The sequence below is a fragment of the Pelobates fuscus genome, chromosome 1 (assembly GCF_036172605.1).
Source record: "Pelobates fuscus isolate aPelFus1 chromosome 1, aPelFus1.pri, whole genome shotgun sequence".
NCBI lineage: Eukaryota > Metazoa > Chordata > Amphibia > Anura > Pelobatidae > Pelobates > Pelobates fuscus.
In genome coordinates this window covers 57,186,691-57,208,876 of record NC_086317.1, presented here as the reverse complement: position 1 = coordinate 57,208,876, position 22,186 = coordinate 57,186,691, and positions in this window count along the sequence as shown.

Sequence of the window (22,186 nt, the reverse complement as noted above, 5' to 3'; positions counted from 1 at the left end):
GAAACCGGCGCATGCCAGGGGCGCAAGCCGAGGGGAGGCGTTAAAATCTATTGTAAGGTTGAGCAGTGATTTTCTCACCCCCTGTTCAGCCTGCGCTCCTAGCACCCACAGGCAGCGTGCAGCACCATAATGGAACCGCACGCACAGAACACGAGGGGAGCACCTTGTGGCGGAACCAACCTCGCCACTGGCCACTGGAGGAGCCTGGTCGCCTGCCTCCTGCCGCTGGACTATGGCCCCTGTTCTTTTTCCCTGCAGAAAGGCTGGTTCGTGCCTTTGTGCGGACTGTTAAAGCCATGCTACCCCAGATAGCTATGCCATGGAGCCCAGCCGTATACTGAAAGACTGTATGAAAGACTTTGGCTCCATGGCGATTGAACTGTATGTATGTGATCTGAGCGCCATCCGGTAATAATGTGCGCTCAGATCTAAGCTATCTGGGGATAGGTAGAATGTGTATGTTCTATGTGATATTTGTAACAGTTTGTAATTTTATGTATTTTATTGTGCTTTGTCTGCCATGTGGTTAATGGAGTTTTGCCTCTGTCCTTGGAAATAATTGGATTACTTCACAATTATCTCCAGGACAGAGAGGAGGGATGGTGATGCATTGTGGGATTGTAAGCTTGTGATTGGTCAATGTCCAATAGGTTTCCCAGTTTCCTATCTGGTCCCCTAGGGGAGTGTCCACCAGGTGGGAGACCTGCATAAAAGCCGGGCAGGTAGCCCCAGTAAATCCGTTCTGCTTGACCCTCAAACTAAGTGTCGTCTCTTTCTTGGGGGGAGTTGGATTGTATGCTGTTACAGTGCGACTGCCAGGAGTGTAAACTGTTTGTATGGTTTTTCCTGGTCGGCTGTTTCCAGCATTCGTGTGTATCCTGTTCGGGAGTTTGGAGCATTCCCCTGGTTCCAGGTTGGGAGATTGGTGAATTCATGTGTTTGCAGTTCGGGAGATTGGTGAATTCATGTGTTTGCAGTTCGGGAGTTTGGTGAATTCATGTGTTTGCAGTTCGGGAGTTTGGTGAATTCATGTGTTTGCAGTTCGGGAGATTGGTGATTGCAGTAGCTGCCTGTGCATCTGAAAAGGGGAATATCGCCTAAAAGGTTTTTAACCTCTTGTGTGCAAAATGGTCATTTACACACCTCCCCCTTGAGCTCTGAGTTGGAGCGCGCCGGGTGTTATGTGACTACCTGAAGCTCAGCTTGACAGAGACCCAGCGCACGCCGCACCGGATATCGGGCACCCCCTTCCCTGCTGTGACAGGCAAAATGGCAGGGAGGGGGCCATCAGTCTTCATCTTGGCTTGTTGAGTAAAGCAGCTGGCTGCTGCTTGGGAGGGAGATATGAGGTGGGAGATATATGGAAGGGGGGAGCATTGTTATGGGTAGATATATGGAAGGGGGCTTTGGTATGGGGAGATATATGGAAGGGGGGATTGGCATGGCATGATATATAGAAGGGGGATTGTCATGGGGAGATATAGAGGGCGCTAGAGACCTAGGTACGCCTCTGCTTGTAAAGCACTGAAGAATATGTTGGTATAAAAAATAAATATAATATTGTTTCTGTTTTTTTTCTCCTAAACATATTTTGTTCTCTACCTGGTAAGTGATTATCTCCATCACTGTGAATATATTAAATGTAGGGAGTTCTCTAAGCTAAATAAAAAGTACCATTGCTTAATTTTTTTGAAAAAAGAAATAGATTGAAATAATGGTTATTTTTCTCCTCCTCTTACAATGGCCTTGATTTTAGACTGTTGGTTAAGCTTTTTGAATGATATAATAATTTTTGATAAACTTTTAAATAATGTTTTTCAAAATATGAAAAAATATATCATATATAAAATAATATTGATATATTAAAAATATGAAAATGTCACAAAATATTTTTCATGATATTTTAAATATTAAATAATTGAAATAGCTTATCCAACAATAATAAACCAAGGCCAATGTTTCCTCCTGACCGTTAATTATCTCTAACTTTATTACTAGTTGATGGGAAGTTGTGGGAAGGACTCTACACTGCCTGCCAGGTGCAAAGGTAAAGCTCTGATCTCCCTCCTTCGCTGGCCGTCAGCACGAGCCATGCGTGGTCCAATCACAGGATTCTCATAGAGGATCCTGTGATTTTACCATGTTACCTGCTCAGAGACCATGTGTTCTGATCTGGTGAGGGGAGGGAGGGAGTGAGTGGGGGGTGAACATAGGATGGAAATAAAAAATGTTTTTGAAAACAAAATGTGGGGAGGTCTGAATGAAGGGAGGGAGGCTACAGTAAAACTTCCCTATGCAGCTTTGCCATTCAGGGAGGAAGCTGAGCATTGAGCTAATACATCATTCATATTAGTAATGCCCCCATATATCACTGTCATGCTGTCAGGATTGCCGTCCGCTTACCTCTCCGGTCAGCTGTCCGCTTCCCTGTTTGCATGCAGGTTATAAAATGACACATCTGCTCTTGAAAATAGAAAATCCAATAAAACACAAATGTAAAAAAAGGAAAATAAAATTGAGTGGTTTATAATTGCTTTCAGAAAAATGTAAATTATATTTTAACTCTTTGAAAGATAAGAGATCAGTTAGGTTTTGGTAATTTTGCTGTGTTCTTTAACATAAACGAGAAGTCATTTGTTTATAGCTTGGGCATAGCTTGGGCTGTGTTAATTAGTAGTTTCAAAATGTTACATGAACACTAAATGTTGGTTTTTGATCTCTGTTGATCTTTTGATGTTCCTTTTGATGTTCTCCATGAGGCTTAATCATTTTCATCTTAATTTTTTACAGTCAAACAGGTGAACTTATTTGTCAGATGATATCATTGTTGGAATGATTGGCCTATATTTAGAAAGAAATTCAAAGCTCGATCAAACTAGTAAATTTGGAACTGTAGTAGAATCATAGATGTTTTTCCCTGCTACATACATATATAGTCCTGACAGAAAGTAATATAATAGATAAAAGCCAACAGGTTTCCATCTTCAAAATTGATATATTTAGAAGGCTTAATTTATTTTAAACTAAGTTTTAACTAATTTTAAGAGCTCATATAAATCTAATCGAAACTAAGCTTTAACAAAGTTTATTAAATATCTCTAGTTATGTTCTTTCTTAATTTTACTTCCAATATTCTATTATAATTGAGTACTATTTTATACACAATAATATCTAATTTGTAGGGATACATTTAGCTTTTAGAATAAGCCTGTGTGTATTTATATAATTGTTCCAAAACGATGCAACGTAACCCCTTAACGACGAGTGACGGACGAGGTCCGTCACTCAGGGGAATGCGTTAATGACGAGTGACGGACCTCGTCCGTCACCCGTTAAAATTAACCCCAGATCGCCGCAATCGCAGCGATCGTGGGCTTAATGGTGCTCCGGTCTGCCTCTGCATTAGAGGCAGACCGGGAGCACCGGATCCGGCTGCCCCAGCACATGTACCCGCTCTGACAGCATGTCTGAGCGGGCACATGTGCTCTCTATACTCACCTCCGCCTCCCTGCACTTCCGGGTTCAGTGTGAAGTGCAGGGAGACGGATCAGTGTTGATCCTGCCCCCTGGTGTTAAAAAAAATAAAGTTTATTTAAAATACCACCCCCGTTTACCCCCCCTTTACCCATTTTAATAAAAAATTAACCCCTTCCCTGCCAATTGATCACTGACTACAGTGATCAATTGGCAGGGATTACATTTTAATATGATCTGATTTTTTTTTTAACCCCCTGAGGGTTAATTATAATTTTTTTTAACCCTCAGGGGTTAAATTTATTTTATTAATTAATTTTTTTTAAATTATAAATTTAGCTAGCTGGGGAGGGTGGAAGTTAGTGGGGAATTGGGGGATTTAGTATTAGGCTAACTAGGGGTTAACGTTAAAAAAAGTTTAAAAATAAGCTTTAAAAAGTAAAAAAATTAAGTTAAAAAAAGTTTTAATAACGTTTATGTAAAAAATTAAAAAAAATAAACCCTTTACCCAGTCCAAATAAAAATTAACCCCTTCCCTGCCAGTCGATCACTGCCTACAGTGATCAAAATACAGATCACAGTATTATACTGTGATCTAATTTTTTTTTAACCCCTGACGATTAACTTTTATTTATTTTTTAACCCTCAGGGGTTAAATTTATTTAATTAACTAATTTAAATATTGTATAATTAAATATTTTGCTAGCTGGGGTGGGTGGGAGTTATGGGAAAATGGGGAATTTACTGTTAGTGCTGCTTACTGCTAGTTAGGGGTTAACGTAAAAAAAAGCTTAGAAAAATGTTAAATCTGTAAAAAAAAGTTTTACGAAAGTTTAGGAAACTTTAAAAAAATTAATAAGCAAAACAAAAGTTTAAAAAATAGTTGTAAAAAGTAAAAAAAGTTTTAAAAAGTAAAAAAATACATTTAATAACGCTCATTACCACTACACCTGGTACAAGCTAGCGGAAAAATGATCCCACGCTAAGGTTCAAAATATGCCTTTTGAAATACCCTGGGATGTCTTCTTTAAGAAATGGTATGGCTTTATGGGGTATTTGGATTATATAGCCTGGTAAAATACTCTAAAATGGGACATGGGCACAGCGTAAAAATTGAAAGTTGGAAAAAAAAAATGGAATGGCTGTGTCCCGAATGTGCCCCTCCGATGTCCACATATACCTGGCAAAGGTACATATGGGGGTATTTTTGTACTCAGCAGACATAGCTGAGCAACAAATGAAGTATTATACAGTGGTAGTACACATATGGTTTGCAAAATATACTGTGCAAACTCACTTTGTGTGTCAAAAAGGCAGAAAAAAAACGCTTATTACCACTACACCTGGTACACGCTAGCAGAAAAATGATCCCACGCTAAGGTTCAAAATATGCCTTTTGAAATACCCTGGGGTGTCTACTTTAAGAAATGGTAGGCCTTTGTGGGGTAGTTTGAATTTAAAACCTGCGAAGATGCTTGGAAATTGCACTTAGGCCCGGCGTCAAAATTCAAAGTTCGGTAAAAACTGATATGGCTTGGTCTCCTATATGGCACTGTAGCTTCAGGAAATAGTGCCATAGACATATAATGGGGGTGTCCTTTTACTCAGAAGACTTAGCTGAGCATAATTTGGGGGGTTTGAACTTAGTGGCACACATGAAATATACAAAATGCCCAGCAAAAATGCAATCCGTATGTAAAAAATGCACAAAATTATTTTCCACCACATACTTTGGCATGTAATGGTAAAAAAATGGGGGCATGTTAAGGCACAATATGCACCTTATGAGATACCCTGGGGTGTCTACTTTTACAAATGGTAGGGCTTTGTGGGGTTTTTTTGAACAGTCAAACTGTTATAATACCCCAAATGGAAGCATAGGCTCATTAAATCCGTCTCTCAAAATTCTACTGTGAATACTGAAAAGGACAGGTCTCCTGTATGGCACTGTAGCTTCACGAAATAGTGCCATAGACATACAATGGGGGTGTCCTTTTACTCAGAAGACTTAGCTGAGCATAATTTGGGGGGTTTGAACTTAGTGGCACATATGAAATATACAAAATGCCCAGCAAAAATGCAATCCGTATGTAAAAAATGCACAAAATTATTTTTTACCACATACTTTGGCATGTAATGGTAAAAAAAATGGGGGCATGTTAAGGCACAATATGCACCTTATGAGATACCCTGGAGTGTCTACTTTTACAAATGGTAGGCCTTTGTGGGGTTTTTTTGAACAGTCAAACTGTTATAATACCCCAAATGGAAGCATAGGCTCATTAAATCCGTCTCTCAAAATTCTACTGTGAATACTGAAAAGGACAGGTCTCCTATATGGCACTGTAGCTTCACGAAATAGTGCAAAAGACATACAATGGGGGTACCGTTGTACTCAGCAGAAGTAACTGAACACATAATAAAACTTTGTACAGGAATAGCACACACCAACTTTACAAAATACACATGAGAAGTTCTTTGTTATAAGTTTGTGTGCGAAAACCCCCAAAAAACACAATTTTACTCCAATATTTAGCAGAGGTTGGCGGTAAAATGGCTACGTAGAAAGTGTCAAAACAACCTTAGGTAAATAGCCTGTGGTGTCTACTTTATATAAATATATACTTTTGTGTGGCAATTTTGTTTTATTTTATGGCTATAAAGCTTACAAGACAAACATACCAAATTCTAAAATCGCTCCATATTAAAAGTTTATTTTACTCCTTGTGCTTTGTGACCTGTAACTACCAAAAAAAAACTGAAAATCCCAGACACATTATATATTCTGTAAATCAGAACAACTAAATGAATTTAGTTTAATTACTTTCCTTAACCTGCACTAATTAGGCACACATTATTATTGCAAAAACTGTAAAAAAAATCAAAATTTTTCTTTTTTTTTGCATTTTTCTGTATTTTTTTATAATAAATAAGCATGTATATATATATATATATATGTTACATCAAATGAAAGCCCTTTCTGTCCTTTAAAAAACGGTATGTAATATGCGTCGGTGCAATAAATTAGTCAAATGCAAATTGCAGTTGAACGCAAACAGCAAAAAATGCAAAAAATGCCGTTGTCATAAAGTGAAAGACAAGCTTCCGAAGCTCTGTCCTTAAGGGGTTAATAAAAAAAAAACCTAATATTAACAAAACAAGCAGTAGATAAAATAATGATTTTTAACAAGCATGTAGCATAAGAGATACGTGATTCATATAGCCCAGAAATGACGTTTCAATTATTCAACTGTTGGTTTTCCTAAGGTTTTATTTATTTTTATTTTTTTTAGATCAAGATTAAAGTATTAAAATGTAAACATTTAACCCCTGCACGAGGAACATTGTACAGATTATTCATGAGCAAAACTGAACAATGCAGCCATGCATAAGATTTTCAACACTATAACATCATCTACATCTGGTCTTTGTTCTAACATTAGAACGTTTAGTCTCTATATAGAGAATTGTAAAATGTAGACGAAAATAGCTAATTTGAAAACTTTTCCCAGCTCAGCTATTCTAAAACTTGGTTTCATTTTTTACAATTTAATTGAAGTTTATTTCTCCAGTTACTATTATTGCAATCGCTGCTGATATTGAAGTTCTCAATATAATTCCGATATTCTTTCTTTGAAAAGACTATTCCTGGTATCATTACATTTTCATCCAAAACTTTCTGTCTATTTTTCTCTGACCTTTTTTAACATTCTTCCATCGTGGCAATGACATTTAATGCTGTCCAATTCCATAAGGTAACATGATTTATATTTTCTCTAAATGTTTGCGTGGTATTTTTGTAGTCATGTTCTTCTCATTATGAGCAGCTGCTCTTCACTTTATTTTATGACAACTTATTAAAGTTAACCTTCAGAGCCTTCTTTTATATCAGAAATCATGTCTGATTACTCAAGACTAACATTTTCTACAAGCAATGTAAGCTTCTTAAGTATCAGGCAAAATAAATGCCACAACGGGAAAACTGGTGGAAATAAATCAGTAGACAGGTCCATTTTACTACCACTTGTTACTTGAAGACCTTTGAGAATCAAATTTTATTGAAGGCCATTGCATGAGATAACCAAATGAGTAAACATGAAAATACAATTTTACAATTTTATGAGCTTAACATTCGTGGTATTTTCAGGCGCAATAAGCTTTATGACACTTGTTGAAATATTAGGACTAGTACGGGGCTGGCAGCTGTTCGGGATGCTCTGATGAACACAATAACCTTTGGTATAAGCATTGAATCCATTTTTAATGCAAGATGCCACAAAAAGACATTGAAGTATAACCTAGGCTATTTCTCTCTAGTTCAAGTATAAAGTATACTGAAATAAAGGATTTTGTCTGCAGATTATTCTTTAACTGGAAATTCCACCATGGCAATGAATGTTCCTTGAACAGTTTAAAAGGGAAGGGAAGAGGGGTGTAGTTATCCTTAGGCTGGCAAGGCTACAAAGGAAGTGGCAGCCATTTTCCAGGGTTTAGAAATATATAATATAAAATAAAATTGCAATGTATATACAAATATGACCAAGGGTGACTGTGGCTACAAGTGAAACAATACCATTACATGGATTCCTAGACCAAGGTCATACCACGCGTCTGTCATTTTGTTTCTTTTTTTGTTATGGTTTTTTTTTGTTTCTCTTTTGGGAACTCAATGTGTGTTTTGATTTACAATTTATAATTAGCATGAAGTAGGTCTTATCACCAACGATTTATTTATGGGCATGTAGGGTTCTCAGCTCACTGTTTACCATGGCTCTGAGATATCTTAGTTTGGCTATTGGCAAAGTATCTCGCTATTTTTTTATTTTTTGAACATTGTGGGTTATTGCTTTAGAAATCCTAGTTCTCTGTAGAAGACTTACATTATCATACCTAACCTCTTATTTCTTATGTTTTTGATTGTTGACCATAGCGCTTCATTTTGTGTTTGTTTTCTAACTGGCTCAGTACTCTGTTACTTTGCACTATTTCAAGTCAAAGAAGCCTAATTGATTATCACAGTATCTTAGGATACACAATGTTACAACTGTGTGCTATCTGAGGTCAGAGGAGATCATCTGCTACATGGGTTCAGGTGTTACATTGTAACAGTCGTTCTTGAATTAGCAACCTGTGGATTCCATTAGGATCAGGCTATGCCTCGCCGTTTCTTCAAGGTTAATTGCTAGTCCTTTTCAAACTTGGAATTCTATGTGTATCTCATCAATGTTGCATCTGTTTATTGTTTTACCCCAATTCATTGGGTTTATTGTGGTATTATTGATGTAGATAGCCTCCTAGGAAGCAGTACTGGATTACAAAAGATTTGGTAGTCCGGGCATTTGCTATACCTGTGTTTTCAGTTATGGGGAAAACAAGTGTTCGCATTTTCCTGCTCACACACATTATTTTTACTACTTTTTATAGTGTGTATGGATTATTACACTTATTTAAAGATGTAAGGACACATGACGTGTGAGACACGTCATGATTCCCTTTTATTCCAGAAGTTTGGTCCTTAAGGGGTTAAAGATGTAAGGAGGGATTCCTCTTTCAATATTCCCCAAGAGGAGAACTTTTTTATTCTTATAATCACAAATATGAATTAATATGATATTTCTCACGTCTGATATTTTGTAGGTGTATTTTAATTTACTATTTTTCACAGTAATGATATTAATTCTTTGTTGTTGAAATGCAAATAATGAAAGTTAAAAGGGACAATCCCCGGTGTATTTTTATTTTTTTTTACACACATTATTATTTGCAATTGGTTTTCATTTGTAACTGGCGAGAACATACTATAACTACGATAAAAGAGTGTGGGATGGATAATTTAACCAGTTACAACCACTGCCCCCAAAGTCACTTTATGCAGTTTTATGTCTATGGGTAAGCAGGCCTAATTTTATATTGTGGGTTTACAGCCCCATATGCCAGCCTAAGTCATGTTTAAGTGTTAGATTTACCTAAAGGACAGTTGATATCAGCACTGTAAGCTCATTCTTTGCAGCTACATTTATATTAACCCCATATCTCTTGTATTTATTCAGTAAAAGGCCTTTCTGATTTACCAGTTCTTGGACCCAATGTGGCAACCACAGTTTGTTAAAGGAATACTATAGTGCCAGGAATACTAAGCTCCCCCTGGCTCCGCCCCTCCCTCACACCCCGGTGAATAAAGGGTTAAAAACCCTTTATTTACTTACCTCATCCCAGTGCTGATGTCCCTCAGTGCTGGGTCAAAGCTCCTCCTTCTCTGTCCCACGACAAGTGGGCTCTAATGCACATGTGCGGCAAATCCTGCACGCGAATCCTGCACGCATTAGACCTTCCCATAGGAAAAAATCGGACGTTGGAGATCCTCACACAGAGTGTGAGAACGTCCAGCATCAGATACCGGACCAAAAGTCTGTTTCAAACCAGGAAGCCCTCTAGTGGCTGTCTGGTTATTTTATGTTATTTTACATAGATATAATATATGTATATATCTCATGTATATCAATATATAATTATTTTTCCTTTACTAAACATCATTTTTTTTATATTCTCAGCAGCAGGGAGACTGCCTGCAGGCAGCTCCATGGACACCTATTGCAGCCATGTGATCTCCCTATCACCATGTGGGCCAGAGTTGCCACGGTGGGACTGTCTGGGCTTTCAGGCAGTTCCACACAGACCGGGAACAATGCATATGGTCTATACCGCCCGCCGGCATTTAGGCCCGGCTCCTTAAGGATTGCATAGCACGTCCACTGTTCTTAAGGAGTTTGTTTTCTTTGTAGACAGCTCCTATTTACTTTAGGATTCATTGTTTTCTCTTTAAGTTTCCTTGGGTGCACAGTTTAGTGGAACAAGAAAGAAAGAAAGACATCTTAGTCCATAAACCACTGCACAGCAATAATATTGTTTCACAAACACCTGCAACACACAAACACTGATAAACATGGATAAAATAGACAGCATGGAAACAATCTCTTACAGAAGTCGGAGCTTAAGCTACACTCCAGTTCAAAATGTAAAGTATCATAGAAATTTTAAATACCGCATTGAGAAAGTACAAACAGAAAACGTATACACTATAGGTTATTAAGCACAAATCCATTTTAATCTGCCTGTTAATTTATTCCTTGAATCCTTGAGTCTTATGAGCTTGCGATTTCAGGATAGGCTGGATGCAATAATTTGCATATCAGGGTGTAATTGTTTACGGTTATGTTGTCCCACAGTAAAAGTCACATTGCCTGAACATTGGTTATCATAATTAGATTTTGAAACATGGGACAATACTGTATTACTTATGCTTCTAGGTTCTAGAAGTTTGCATGCATTAGCCTTTAAAGAAAATCAAATTCAAACATTTTAATGGAATTGTACTTGATCTGATAACATCAGAAGTTACGGTTCTTTCTGATTAAATATTCATGTCTTTCACAAACTTAAAATACGCAATGAAAATCACTCCAGTAGTAAAGGTTAACAAATAGGGATGGAATTCTTAATGCATCTAATGCAATAAAAAAGTGTTGCCTTGTTTGTAAATACTAATTTGTTTGATTGCTTTCTGGGAATTTAGATAATAATTTTAATGATAAAGCTTTGTCATCCCCAAAAAGCATAGTAAATGTAATGCTTAAAGTCAATAAATAAAATTGTATTCTTTGACTTTATAACCGTATTCTTAAACGTAGTTATTATATAGTAATCTCACAGTGCCACCTTCTGGTCATTTATGAGAAAACAATTACAGTATTATATTCTAACACATTGCATTAATGCAGTTTAGCTCATTGATGATTTTTTAAAACAACAACATTCACACATTTATAGCAACTAATCTGTGAAATCAACAAACCTGCTACATAAAGTTTTAATCATATGGTGCTGTGTGTATATATATATTTGTCCCTTGTCTCTTGAAGTTTCTACAATTGCTTCAACTTCCCAAGGGCTGAAGTGTATATAGAACGAAGCCAAGTGACAATTGCCCTTTAATTTAAAATAAATAAATAAAACACCCACTATAAATAGTTGTAACCTTACCTACACATTACATTTAATATAAGCACTCATAGAGAGCCTTGTTGAGGTAAGGTCCAATTGAAAATAAAACTATTGTTCTCATGGAAGCTGTTTGCGTCAGAGCCAGGGAGGTGTGGCTATAGTTACATAAACAGAAACAAAGGTTACTAAACTCTTAAATGGCAGAGAATAGATCAGTGAGACTGCAGTGGCATGATATTTACATACATTTATATTTTGTTTTATAGATTATTACTCTTTATCTTTAATTTTCTCTTTTTTTCATCTCTTCTGTTGCATGCTAATTAGGAGCTAGTTTTGGCTCTCGTATACCCTTTCCCCTACCTTCTTCAGACAAAAAAAACCAAAATCCCTTACATTATGAATTGATATTTGAAATTAGCAATACATTGCTGGATTCATAGATCCATTTGTAACAAGGAGTTAGTGCCAGCACTCACGTTCTCAAGGCCTCCTAAAAGAATGGGGTCCAAGACTGACATCTTGCTTTCTCTGTCCAAAGGGTACCTTGTAGTTGTAAGGCAACAGTGGATACCCAACCACTAAAATTACAAAAAACAGCAAACCTACTAAATAGTGTCCCCTCTAAAACACCAATGCAATAGTACAACAAAAAGAAACAAGTAGGAATGCAGAGCAGAAGATATAAACACTTCTAAGGTGTAAATCAGAAATATATATACAACCTTATAATAGCGTGGTGGACGATATCTACAGAAAAAAATATAAATCGCACATAGTGTAATAAAATTATGGATATACAGACACGCAGGATGACTATATAAAACTCACAAGATATCAGTGAATATCAGGCCCATCATCCTTATTTCAGAAGTGGTCTTCAGAGTTGATAGGCAAAATCTTCTTTCACACTTGTAAGGCAAAGAAAACAAATAATAGTGCAGATAGAAATAAAACTTCAAAGAATTCATTATATAATGCACTTATAAAAAGGTCCAAGTAAAACAGCATATGAACCACTACAAGGTGGTATAAAAAACATCAATAGCAATGGTATAAGCCAACGCCTTTCGTCTGCAGGACTTCTTCAGGGATTATGTTTCAGGAGTCTTCATTTAAATATGCCGCCAGAAGAACGGAATATGATCCACCTGTGATAAAATTCTGTTGTGTTCGTGTCAAACTGGAACGCAATACGGACGTGCGACGTCATTTCCGGTTCCGGTTTGGCAGTAAAAATATTCTATGCGTTCCATACTGGAACGCAAAAATGAGAGAGACTCCCGAACAAAAACCAGACCACTACAGAATTACATAGAGATGTCCCATAATAAAAGGGCATAAAACTACTATCCAACAATGTAAAATAAATGTGAAATATATATATATATGTGTATAAAAAAATCTATAATGATAAAAATATACATAAAACTGAATGAGAAAAATATAATAATGAAAAATATAAATATAAAAATATGATAAAATAATTCTGAAAATAAATACAAATACATATATATATAAAAAAAATATATATAAACCCCAATCATCATGGGACACCTCTTCCACAGATGTTACATATAAATATAATCTTAAACAATATTCTAAATGTCTTAGTCAATGATCTTGTAATATTGTTTAACAGACAATTATAAAAATAAGGAATGTATATAATGTACACAATAATATAATATGCTTATGTACTTCAGAAATATTAAAAATTGTAATGATTCTTGCTCCAAACATTTCTGAAACTTGAAAACAAAAATTTAAATCAAGAATAAACACAATATTATAAAAATACATGAAGGAAAAATTTGACCAAAGACCAGAGAGGAAAAAACTCTAAAGAATGGAGGGGGTGAAAATGGACCTATTTGTGTCTACCTGCCTGAAAAATCAAATTAGTCCTGTGAGATCTATGTCCATATTTAGGCACTGTTTAAGGGTACCCAAATTATAGATCCACTGTGCTTCTTTTTTATTCAGTAATGTAGATTTATTTCCTCCTCTCCAATTTTTATCCGCCTTATCTATCCCGATCGCCATAAAATTATCCCACGAAAAAGACGGACATGTATTACAGTGTTTAGGAACACTGTGTTCCGTTTTGTTGGTATGAATATTATAAAAATGCTCTGCCAGCCTAGTGTGTAATTTTCGTGTTGTTCGCCCCACATATTGGGCGCCACAACCACATTGTAAAAGGTAAATAACGAACATGGTGGAACATTGAATAAACTTTTTTATTTCATATTTTTTGTTGGTATAGGTACCTGTAAAATCATGTGTGGTTCTTTTTTGGAATCTACAGGTGGAACATTTTCCACAACTATAAAAACCTTTTAGGTTAAACAAATGGGTATCCACTTTTTTAGTACGTAGTAAGCTAGGTGCTAACTGTTTTTTTAAATTTTCCGCCAGTGTTCCCAAACACTGTAATACATGTCCGTCTTTTTCGTGGGATAATTTTACATGTTTTACAAATCTCTACGTGCATATTCTTACTAGTACACATGTTTAATACTCTGCCAAAGATCTGTTGTGTTCATAGTCACACAACTGATGCCCACCTCCAAGACTTCTCTAGGGCTGCACCATTCCTATTGAACTCCCTTCCCTACCCCGACTCTCAACCAGTCTATGTTCCTTCAAATGACCATTGAAAACTCACTCATTTAGGAAAGCATATCAATTAAACTGTTAATAGCTTTCCCTCCCCACCCTGGTTCATCTGCTGCAATTGTGTCATCCAAAAAACTAACCCTTCATTGTAAACTATTCTAGTAGCCTACTTTTTTCCTGTACATGAAATACATCCTATCTTTACCTCTTGTGTCACTTTATCCCACTCCCTCTGAAATGTAAGCTTGTTAAATCAGGGCCCTCAACACCCTGTGTTCCTGTGTAACCAACTCACCTTGTTGAAAATACTTGTCTGTTAGTTCACCTGCAGAATTTGTTGGCACTTTATAAATAATAATAATTTAAGCTCTGGCTCAGTTGTGACGGCAGCAAGGTGATGAACTATATAGTTGGAGTGTGGTCTTACATCATCAGTAATGGCATCATCACACATGGCTCATCCCTTCTCTTTTCACATTTTCGTATGACAATCAGGAACTTGTAGCTATTAAAACTAAATACATAATAAACCTCTAAACTAAATTAAACTAAATATACACATTTTAACACAGTGTTTTGCCAGGCCCCCTTGTGTTCCCGTAAGTAAGAGCTTGCTATGTCATTTTGCTAATCAGGACCTGGCTATAAACTGAGAAAAGGTAAGATGACTAATTATATAAAAAGAAGTCAATGTGGCTGAAATCTGCAGACATTTATAATATTGTGTGTTGCATGTAAAGTCAATTATGAGTGCATCATTTGGTGTTGGTTGAAATCATATTGGATAACAGGATGGTTTAGAAGTTTAAAATGAGGACAAGTTTAAGAAGTGGAAGATATATTATAATTTGATCATTTGACGACATTGGGTAACAGTCAATGGAGAATGAGTACATTAGAAAAATTGGAAGGAAATAAGAGAGTGCGATAAAAGGTTATATGGAGAGCTAGTGGATTACGATTACATGTCGACAATTTGGTTAGTGCAAATAGGTATTGAGGGTAGAGGCTGTAAGGGGTGGACTTGGAGAGTTTACTTTAAAACTGAGATGAACATAGGGAAAGAGAAAAAGTGAGGCCATGTGTTTCTTCTTCTCAGGTTCGTATGTTCTAAGTTCCTATGAACATCACACAAATTTGTCTCAATGGACCAATTTCCATTTGCAAAATATTTTTTTCACGTATAGTATAGTCTTAGTGAATTTCTAACAGGGACATTTTTCTGTGTGTAGGCTAATTTATTAATCCTTGCAGGTTAACAGAACATGTACTACAATGTATATTATGTTTGTTAATCACGTTGTTCATAGTTGCTATGGATAAACATTAATCTAACTGATGCATATATAGTATATTTATAGTGCTAGTGTGTTACAGTCTGAGCATAAATGGACACTGCTGTCATTTAGTCAGCCAATAAATCTGTGCGTTTTATCATGTGTTCTATATAACGATCATATAGTTTCTCCCAAAATATTTATATTATTGATGCCCAGAGCAGTGATGTTTACATCATTGTGATTAATGTACTGATTAATGTTTTGATTGCGATATAGGGTATTTCTGCTATAGAACACTTAAGAATGGATGACATTCATAAGCAACAGAGCAGGTGGATGTCCTTAGTAATATCAATCAGTTATCCTCATAAACATTCAACATTCATTTAATAAATTTATTGATTCACTATATAAAGTTTGCTACTGCTGAAAAACCACCTAGAATGGAATTAAATCCTGGGGCACACTTTAAGAGAAAATAGTAATCTAGCTATAAGCTCTTCAATTTGCTAGCACGGTGTAAACAGACATGTTTTCCAAACATGAAGTTGCGTGTACTGATTCTTGGATTAAAAAGAAGATTGGAATGATGCTGAGTACTGCTAATCAGGTAATTGTGTTGCAAATCGGTGAAAGTATTTTATTAAAGCTCACACAATGATTTCAACACAGTATTTTACAATAGGTTCTTTTTTACCTGGATAGTCATCAAACTCGTAGAATAGGATCAGGTACCTTGGTTGTGCCAGAAGATTGAAAACTGTTTTACAGAATGAGAATTCTGTTTTAATGTACACAAATTACGAATGAACAAAAAAAATGTCTTTTAAAAACATTAAAAATTCAGAGCATTAATTCATATCAACAAATCAGGCTGATACAGCTCTATGTTACATGAGTTTAAAAAATATATAAATCTACACGAGTTCTTAATTCTGTGATAGTTTTTCTTTGAAGAAAAAAATAAATAAATGATTCTCAGATGATAGTAATCATAAAGGCAATGATTTTCCTGTTTTATTACAGTTAAAAATATTATGTAGCAACGTGAAAAATCTTCATCTACTCATGTTAGTATTTCATTTCATCTAGTGTTGGGTAATTTATTAAATAATCATAAAAATATTAGAATTTTAAGAAATGGAAAAATAAATAGATTGTGTTTAGAAAAAAAAGTGAAAATTATAAATGATAAATATTTATAGCATTATTTTCTAAAGTGTATGTTGTGATGAATAATATACAAATGTGGGTACTGTTAATGGATTACAAAATGTAGACAGAAATTAAATTATGTTAAAGGATTGATTGTACGTCCATGCAGCTATTATGGTTTATGGAATTGATTGTTAGTTCAATATTTGTACCGCTTTCTTTTTTAGCTATTGTCTTTTGTTAAACTCGCCTCAATTAATCCATTAATTCAAATGGTTAAAAATTTCAGTTTAAATGAAAAATGGAACGTGTGATTTAGCATTTTTTTACTTTATGCATTTTATATTTTATATTTATCATGTTATGACTGATGACGTAAAAGAGTTTTTGTCGCTATTTTTCCAATAGTTAATATGTATTGATATGTTAAAAAAATAAACTTCTGATTATATTAAAATATAAATCCAGCCAGGCATAAAGAGATAATAAAAAACAAAGAAAAGAGTTACTTGCGCACTACCCCATATCCCTATGCACATTTAAATAGCTGGAGGTTTTTAGTATTACTCCACAGGCCACTTGAGTGTACACTCATGTCAAGGCAATCCTTTCATTTAAGATGCTCACCTTGACATGGCAGGTGTGCTTACACTCAAGTGGCCATTGGAGTGATACTAAAAATCTTTAGTTATTTAAATGTGCATAAAAATGTTGGACAGAGCGCAAGTAACTCTTTTATTTTTAATTTTTTTGTTGTATATATTGGGGCTGATGTGTACTATATAGAGAACAGCAAACCCTTCACAACAAATATACAATGTATGTGGTGATAACAAAATTATGCTTATCTATAAAGTAAACAGCTTCCTTTAGATCACTTCCAAGATAGCAATCTTATGATAATCAAAATATACACACAAAAAATGGGATAAAGCTTGTAATATCTAGAAACAGAAACATATACAAAACATAGTGTAATACAGTTAAATAAAATGATTTGCACTGTAATTGAATGAACTCACAGGAATAAGATGTAAACTGCGCTTCAAGGGTGCCTCGCCTGATGGAGATGGGGGGGGGGGGGGCTCCAATTTCCTTTCTGGATCCGTTAACACCCCTACAAATCAGGACTCTTAATAGTAGTACCAGTGTCTTTATTTGTATCGATAAAAAAGCTGCTTTAATAATACCTACTATCCGGAGTGCATTCAATATCTGGAGTGCATTCAATTACAGAGCAAACAATTTTATTTAACTGTATTGCACTATGTTTTGTATATTTTTCTATTTCTGGATATTACCAGCTGTATCCCTTTTTTTGGTGTATATATTTCTGATTTGTACTATGGTTGTTGCTGCCGCTCGGGAGTAGTGGAAGTTTGAGCGCAGGACTTATTTTTGTATAAAGGGATAATAGTTGTTTATGTAGCGATCACCTTAATTATTCTTAAAATGTTTCCAGACAGGATCTTTTTTTTAATTGTAACATTCTATAATTACTTGTATATAAGCTACATTCTTTAACTTCCCTAAAGCAATAAAGCACTACATTAATTCAGCAGATTTCTATTTGAGAATTATACGACAGTTACTTACATACACAACAGATCTAGCTATGAAAAAAATTACATAAATGAAATTTCTAACACAAACTGACAGACAGCATGGAAAAGTAGTTTTTTTCTTCTTATTGTGTTTCATGCTGGTATAAAGCTTTCAAGAGGGGACAACTGAAGTACATATCCCATGATATGCAGAAATGTGCTGGTTAGATTCGGTGCTTCGATTTGTTGAGAGAATTCACATAGTGTAGACAAAGAGGACATCAGCTCCAAATGAGGGCCATTTATGTGCATATATATTTATTTTTTTGCCTTTTTATTCCTTTTAATGTCTTGTTTCTCGTATGCAGTAAAAGCTATCATAAGATATCATATTCCAGTTGTATTACGGTATACTTACATTTTTAATGTTTAAAATATGGTTATCTGCAGGCAGCTAGATTTTGTATGGGTTGGTAAAATAACATATTATTATTATTTTAACATTTTTTTTTTTTTTTTAAATATAAGGTCAATTTTTGGTCAGCTTCCAGTCAGTTATCACAGATGCTATAGCAGAAAATCCAATTCTCCATTTATATTCATAACTGAACTTGGGCCTTTGTTTAATTAATGACTATCAGTGCGTCAACAGAAAAAAAATATCATCTGTTCAGTAGGATTTCAGGTTAGAATTTCAGTAACAAACAAAACATTTACTGAGCAAAGTGATTTAATCAGAATATTCATACTTAACCCACAAGAACAAAAGGTCACTATCAGAAAGCTTTTTAATATCAGCAGTAAAACTGTATCTGTCTTCCTGAAAGTCAATGTGCTGTATTATTTCAAAGGTTTGATTTGTTATATTATTTTTCTATTCAAAAATTGCTCTGTTTTAAAATTACGTTTTTTATTTATGGAAATATAATACAAGAGTTGCAGCACAAGCATGGGGAAAAAAAGTAAAACATATGTTTCAATACAATAAACAGCTTTTATTTTCTCTGTGATTGAAGAATGAAAATATAAAGCGTGTCTGTTAAATAAAAGATAAAAGTATGTGTAAATTAACCAAGCCCCTTTAACCCCTTAAGGACCAAACTTCTGGAATAAAAGGGAATCATGACATGTCACACATGTCATGTGTCCTTAAGGGGTTAAATCCTATACATTTACAGGGTTGTTCACTAAATTCCGAATGGGACAGGACCATTTGCTGCAGTGATTTTACAATTTCAAACTGTTTGAAAAATAGTTATTACCCCCCTTGACAGTGTGAGGGTTAATTAGGTGGCTGCCAACCAGTAGATGTTGACAAGGTGCCCTTCAGGTATGAAACACATACGGCTCAGTTGGCACAGGGCATGTGTCTTTTTATTCTCCCTGTCCTCGTGTACTGTTAGAATTGTATTTCATAAATAGATTTTGGTGCTCTTTAGCTGACAATAGTTTAATGTTTTGAATTTGTTATTATTATTATTATTATTATATTTATATAGCGCCAACAAATTCCGTAGCACTTTACAATGGGTGGACAAACATGGCTAACAAACATGTCATTAACACACTAACAAGACAAGTTTAACACACAGAAACAGAGAGGTTGAGGCCTGTGCTCAATGAGCTTACATACTAGAGGGAGTGGGGTAAAGAGACACAAAAGGTAAGGGAAGTAGATTGGTAGAATAGTATTCAATCAAGACTTAGTGTGGGTTTTTTGTTGATTTTTTTTAATGACAGTTGCAGGAGATGAATCAGTTGGGAGCCATTAACAGTTTAATTGATACTCTTTTGTGAAAAAGTGAGTTTTAATAATTTGTTGAAATAGTGGAGACCAGGTCAGTGTCTAACGGAAAAGGGAAGGAAGTTCCACAGGAAGGGTGAAACCCTAGAGAAGTCTTGAAAGTAAGCATCAGAGGTGGTAGTATGAACAGAGGATAAACGCAGGTCTTTGACAGAGCATAGGGGCCTAGACGGGACATACTTGCGTATTAGGGAGGATAGGTAGGTGGGAGTAGCATTATGTAGAGATTTGAAAGCAAGAACCAGAATTTTATATTGAGCCCTATATTTTTTTTCAAATTGGATTTTTATTGAAGGTTTTCTTTTTTTTTCAATAAGAATAGGGTACAGAAATGAAAAAGGGAAACAACAATAGGGTTAAAAAAAAAAAAAGGGGAAGTAGGGAGTCACGGATCTATAGGTTGTTATCATACACTTGTATCTTAAATAAGTCTTCATCGCATTTGGAACAAGAACATTTACTTTAGCAGTGTTTAGGAACAGATTATACACATTTTATACACAGATTAAACACCTACAGTGCCAGGGTGGTGTTGACCACTATATTAGCATTACATCATCTGACAACCAAGAGAGAGACGTATAATGAATTAGACATTATGGGACCTTGTACCGTGTGGATCAATTGAGTTAACCAAATGAATCTAATCTACTTTGGCCCTAGTCAGCTTTCCCTTGTTCACCTGTTCACTCGAGCAAGCAGTGGTCCACTGTTGCCAGCTATAATGTGAGGTAGTTATTTGCTTAATTGTGTGGGCTGATAACAGCTCATATCTCAGATATGCTTGTATTTTTTGGGCAAGCAGTTCTGAAGGTGGGCAAGTTTTCTGTTTCCAGTGTGTGGCAATCAAATTACGCACAGCCAATATCATGATAGTGAGTAGCGGTTTATCAGGGTAAGAAATATCTTCTGGTAGCATGAGAAAGAGGCACATTGATGGTGTAAGTCTGAGCGTTTGCGAGTGAATTGTGGACCACAATTCCCGAATCTCGTTCCAAAGGGGGGTAATAAGAGCGCAATCCCACCATATATGGGACATGGATCCTTTGTCCTGGTCGCATCTCCAGCAACGATCTGAAGAGCTCGGGTATATTTTGTGGAGCCTATCGGGTGTGAGATACCATCTAAAGATTAACTTTTATGGGCTTCTATATGGGAGTAGCAAGAAGTTATTCCCTTTAATGCTAATAACGACTTGAGCCATTGCTCGCCAGTAAAGTTTAGTCGCAATTCTCTTTCCCAATGGGTCTTATATTTAAAATTTGGGGTTGGAGATTGTGCTTGTAGCGCTGAGTAACTGATAGATAGAGTCTTGGTTTTAATCGGATTTTTGTGACATCTGTCGAATAATACGAGCATGTCCTTATTTGTGCTCAGTGCCCCGTCTACAGTTGACATTACCCTGTCTTTTATTATGCTCTTTAACTGTAAGTAAGGGCATATATAGGAGTGTGGTCATTTATGTGAGGTTTGTAATTCTGGAAATGGTGTGATTTCGCCTCGACTGCAAAGGTCTATAATGCGGGAAAGTCCCAAATCCTTCCATTTGCTTAAGGATAACCAGGGTGAGATCGTTGCTAATGTTGTTAAAGGGGCCCACGGCAAGAATTTGCTCTCGTTCTTGTTAGTGCGGTGTATGTGATCCCACGCTTTGATGGAGAATTTCGATAATGGTAAAAAGGAACGTGTGGTATCCCTAAGGTGTTTGGGAGTCCACATGTATTCCGCCACTGAGCCACTTGGGTTGAATTCATTTTCCAAGTCCACCCATTGTATTATATCTTTAGGGGCATGGAGCTTAACTGCCGTTTCCAACGCAGCCGCTCTCTGGTAGTTTAAAATATTAGGGACTCCAAGCCCGCCCTTGTTAACTGGGATCTGGAGTAGAGAATTCGGCAAGCTCGTTTTTTTCTTTTCCCATATATACATCGATATTATACGTTGAATATGTTTGCTCAGTGTGGGTGACAGAGGGATTGTCAACATTCTAAATACATATAGCAGTTTCGGGAGTATTACCATTTTAACTGCATTTATCCTCCCCATCCAAGACATCATAACGTCTTTCCATTTATGAAGTAGCTGTTTGCAGAGTAGTGGCAGGGTGGATAAATTGTGTGTAATAATGCCTCTAAGGGTAGAAGTTATTTTAATACCTAGATAGGTAATATGTGTATGTCTCCAGTCAAAGGAGAAGCTATTCTGTAGAGCTTGTATTATTGGTGACGAAAGTCTCACCGGTAATGCCTGTGTCTTTGTCTTGTTCAATTTGTAATATGATATAGTACTGTATTCTTCTAACGTGC